Source organism: Raphanus sativus, chromosome 5 (genome assembly GCF_000801105.2).
Source record: "Raphanus sativus cultivar WK10039 chromosome 5, ASM80110v3, whole genome shotgun sequence".
Classification (NCBI taxonomy): Eukaryota; Viridiplantae; Streptophyta; class Magnoliopsida; order Brassicales; family Brassicaceae; genus Raphanus; species Raphanus sativus.
The window spans coordinates 13379466-13384574 of record NC_079515.1 but is presented as its reverse complement, the minus strand read 5'-3'; the positions used below and the strand labels follow the sequence as shown (position 1 = coordinate 13384574).

General features: G+C 42.4%; 1 non-coding gene across 1 annotated transcript; it reads right to left on the bottom strand.

The window, feature by feature from the left end:
• Window positions 1-1512: 1512 nt before the first annotated feature.
• Window positions 1513-1619, bottom strand: LOC130495292 (small nucleolar RNA R71). Its single transcript, XR_008934564.1, has one exon. It is a non-coding gene; the product is annotated as a small nucleolar RNA R71 (small nucleolar RNA).
• Between the last annotated feature and the right edge of the window lie 3490 nt (window positions 1620-5109).

Below are 5109 nucleotides of genomic sequence, written 5' to 3'. Positions count from 1 at the left end.
TTATCTTTGATCTATTGAAGAACACAAACTCTCTGAAGAAATTAATCTCTTTTTGGCTTGGTTTGTTATTGTTCTTGTGATCTCTCATCTATTTCTCTACATGATTAATCTGAAATCCATCATGGGTTTAAGAGGAATCATGGAGATTAGTGAGTAATCACCTTTTGAATTCATGGGTTAGGAGACTAAGGGTGATTAGGTTAGTTCTATGATGTTTTAGTGTAGATCATGTCATCTCCTTGCTAGTAGAGTGATTTCAATACATCATTTGAGTAGGCCACTCAAAGGGTGATCTCTAGGCATTTCTCACCCGACAGGTGTTCGATGAAATGCCTGAGTCAACTCTCCTAGGCTTTTAGTGTACTTTGCCAAAGACATTTGTTGTTAAAGATGCTAAGATAGCTAATAGACCTGTTGTGACTGATTGCTTGCATGTTATTCAACCAAGGACACTTGATGTTTGAGATGTGTTAGCAAATGAGCATTCATCTAGACATAGAGCTTGCTTAGAATTGTGTCTAGGCTTAAGGTTGTTTGTTTGATCGTTTATTGTTCATCCTTAGTTCGAATCCTGATCACCCGATGTCAAGTTCCTATACCCATGAGTTCTCCTTTAGAAATAGTTTAAAAGTCATCTCATTTACTGTTTTGCATTAGCTTTAATCATTAGTTTAGAAATCATCAAATCACTGGCTGCACTTAGATTAGGCAAATACTTGCATTCTCTCTGATTTTAAATCCCTCAGAACTGGTTCGACATTTCACTCATATTACAACATTTGTTTTAGGAGCCTTGAAACTCCTAGCATCAAATTGGCGCTGTTGCCAAATTCTGAGTTTGATTTGAACATTGAGATTTAGTCATTTGCTTGAGACTAAGTCATTTTTATTTTTGTAAGTTACTGATTCTCTTCTTCACTCTTTGTGATTTTCAGGTGTATGAACTTGAGGAGCAAGGGTACATCGAACCTTGTTCCAGGAGCCGCAGACATCAGAGCCTTAGAGAGAGAGTGTGCTAGAAAGAGAAGACAAGAAGAGCAACAGGCTCAACTGCAGACACTGGAAGCTGCAATGGAAGAACAACAAAATCTTCAGAACCCCAATGGAGTCAACAATCTTCCACCCCAAGGGGCACAACAGCGAGCAGCTCGCCCCATTGGCACTTATGACCGCCCCAACACCCATGGTCCTAGACTTAGAATCCGAGCACCAGCTGTGGCTGCTAACAACTTTGAGATCAAGTCAGGACTGCTAAACTGCATAGAGAACAACAAGTATCATGGTTTGGCTGTGGAGGACCCATTTGATCACTTGGATAAGTTTGACAGCTATTGTGGTATGTCAAAGACTAATGGTGTGTCAGGGGATGCTTTAAAGCTCAAGCTATTCCCCTTCTCTTTGGGGGATAAGGCACGTCAGTGGGAGAAGTCTCTACCAAGTGACTCTATCACCACTTGGGAAGACTGCAAAAAGGCATTCTTGGAGAAATTCTTCTCTACCTCAAGAACTGCTAAGTTGAGGAACGAGATCTCCAGCTTCCAACAGAAGAACTTGGAAGGATTCAGTGAAGCTTGGGAGAGATTCAATGGTTACCAAGCTCAGTGCCCACACCATGGTTTTTCTAAGGAGAGCTTGCTGAGCACATTCTACAGAGGTGCTCTTCCTAAGTACAGAGCCAGACTGGATACAGCTAGCAATGGGTTCTTTTTGGGGAGAACTGAGGAAGAAGCAGAGGCTCTAGTTGACAACATGGTTAAGAGTGATGCAGTCTACAGTGGCGACCATGACAGAAGCAGTAGAGGTGATGACAAGCACACAAGGAATGAGATAAAAGCTCTTCAGGAGAAGATTGACACACTCATTGCTGATAAGGCCACGCAAGCGTAGGTGAACTTTGTTGGTAACCCACAACAGGAGATACCTCCTACTGTCAATGAGGTTGAGGGTTTGGAAGGGCAAGAAGAATTGTGTTTCATCAACAGCAATGGTAGTTGGTACAAGAAGGAACCCAACTTTCAGTATAACAACTACCAACAGAAGTCCTATTCAAACAACCAGCAGAGTGGTTATCAGCCTAGAAACAACCAGCAGAGCAACTATCAGCCTCAACAAAACCCCTCTCCTAGCTCCTCTGCCCCTCAAGAGAACAACACTGATGCCTTACTGAAACAGATCCTGGAGTCTCAGACTAGAAGTGAGAAACATGTGGGCTATGAGCTGAAGAACCTTCACTCCAAGATTGATGGGAGCTACAATGAGCTCAACAACAAATTCTCCCACCTTGCTTCTTCTGTCAAGAATTTGGAGAATCAGTTTGCTTCCATGAGCACCCACCAGAATCGCCAGCCAGGATCTCTACCTGGAAAATCTGATCAAAACCCCAAGGAAGCAAAAGCTGTCACACTCAGGAGTGGTAAGCAGTTACCTCCTAGAACCCTCACCAAGGATGCTGAGAAACAAGGTGAGGAGGTAGCCATCAATCTAGATGATGAAGTGGTCATTGTTGATGAGAAGACAGATGATGAGATCTTGGAGAAGATTGAGAAAGATAAGGGTAAAGGAAAGGTTGGAGAAGAAAAGAAGCCAACAAAAGATGGTGAATCTTCTGCTCCAGCAGGTGAAAGCTCTTCTGTCCCCCCTCCCTATGAACCCAAGCTTCCATTTCCTGGTAGATTCAAGAAGCAGCTGCTACAGAAGTACAAGGCTTTGTTTGAGAAGCAGATGAGTGAAGCTCAGGTTACAATGCCCATCATTGATGCTTTCATGCTGATTCCTCAATACAGCAAGTTCCTGAAAGATGTTGTAGCTGCTAAGAAGAAGGAGATGGAGGGCATGATGGTTCTGAGTCATGAGTGCAATGCCATCATTCAGAGGCTTGATGCTCCAGAGAAGCTAGAGGATCCAGGATGCTTCACACTACCTTGTGCTCTTGGACCTATGGTATTTGAGAAATGTCTCTGCGATTTGGGAGCTAGTGTCAGCTTGATGCCTTTGTCTGTGGCAAAGAAGCTTGGCTTCACTCAATACAAGAAGTGTAGACTCTCTCTGGTGTTGGCTGATCGTTCAGTGAAGTACCCTGTGGGCATCCTAGAGAACCTCCCTGTGAAGATTGGAGGGTATGAGATACCTACAGATTTTGTGGTGCTTGAAATGGGTGAGGAGGCTCAAGACCCATTGATTCTTGGAAGGCCATTCTTAGCTACTGCAGGAGCTATTGTGAATGTGAAGGAAGGCAAGATTGACCTCCATTTGGGTAAGGAGAACATCCTCCACTTTGACATCAAGGAGAAAATGAGGAACCCCACTGTGTTTGGACAAGCCTTCGTCATTGAAGAAATGGGCTCTCCTGCTGATGATCACCTTGGTGAGCTACCACCTGAGGAAGATGGGGTGTTAACTCCACTTTCTGCACCTACTCCAGCCTGATCCAAAGGAGGCAAAGTCAAGCTAGAGACTTAAAACAAGCTCACTTGGGAGGAAGTCCCATGAGTATCCTTGTATATATTGCATTAGTATTTGCATTTCCATCTTACTACATAAAACAATGGGAAAATGAAGTTGTGTGCAGGTTTGGAGCAGAAAATTGAACATCAGAGCGAGGGAGAGCAGTCGCTCCAGCTGGGAGAGAAGCCACAGCGACCTGCCGCAACGACCCTACCTGGTCGCTGTGACCTCACCGAGCCGGAGCGGCCAGCCTCAGAGGGTAGCACAGGTCGCTCGTTGTTCCGAGCAAACCTGGAGCGACCCATCACAGCGGGTCCCCTACCTCGCTCCACTCCAGGTAACCTGCAACCCTTGTTTATCCCAATTTTTCTTTGCATTTTACATTTCCATTAGGTGTCTCCCTCACACAGAGACTGTGTGATTTAAGTGTGGGGGAGGTACCAAGTATTTGATCATGTTTGCTTTGATGATTCTGAGTCTCATGCATTACATTTTACATTCTTATTTGCATAAAAAAAAAAAAAAAAAAATTTGAAAAACACAAAAAGAATCATTTAGTGTATCATTTGCATACTTTAGGATTGAGTCTAGAAGCATATAGGTTGCATTCATTTGCATTGGGAGCTGATTTAAAACGCCTTGTAGAAAGCACTGTCTAGCCTTGTATAGTTCATGCACCTCTCTTGAAAACTTGTAAGCTTCGTGCCTTGAAAACTCTCTCTGAAACTCAATCTCTTAAGCCAACTACAACTTTGAATTGAACTGAATGAACTTAATTTCTTGCTCATGGTCCCTTGTGTGCTAAGTCATGGATATACACACTAGAGTTGTCACATCTTTTATGCCGATCTTTTGGACAATCTCTAGTGGCTCTCCGCTCCCTAAAACCCTCTCCTCCTTTTAAGCATTAATTGTTTGTTGAGTGAGGCCCTTTTCGGAAAGTCTTACATGCGCATAATCTTGAGAGTATTGGGAACGACAATGCTCAGTCTTCATTCTTGCTAGATTGCTTACGCTATTGTCTAGCCATAGGTGGGGGGTGAGTGTTGTAAAGTTTGAACTTGAAAATTGAATGGGAATGAATGAACTCTTGTGCTTAATTGTCTTATTGGGAATTGTATAAACTTCTAGCTTAAAGTTGTGAAAGTCTTGGCCCCCAAATAAAAAAAAATAAGAAACTGAAAAATAAAAAAATAAAAAATAAAAAATAAAAAAGGGGGCTAGCAAAGTGAGAATGAGCTTAGAGGTTGTGTTTTAAAAGTTTAAATCTTTCCCTTGATTAAGAGTTCTTGAGATTTTTGGGTGAGAGATGTGAGCTGGGTGTAACTTGGGATTTTAATTGTGTCACTTGTATGTTTGAAAAAGGGTAGAACAATGAAGATCGAGCATTGTATGCATTAGTTGATCCCTTTCTTAGATATATTATGTGCAATGTCAAGGCTACTTGTTTTGAGTGTTAAACCTTGAAGATAATGAGTTATGAAACCCTTGATCACTAGAGCGAAAAAGCCTTCCCTTACCCAAATGACTTCGACCAATTGACCATTTGCATAGAGCTCACTTGTTGTATTGCTTAATGAATGTGAGAGTTGGCTGAATTGAATGTGTGAATGCTTAATGTTGAGTTGAGATAGGCCTTGAGAAGCTAGAGGATAATAAGAGAGA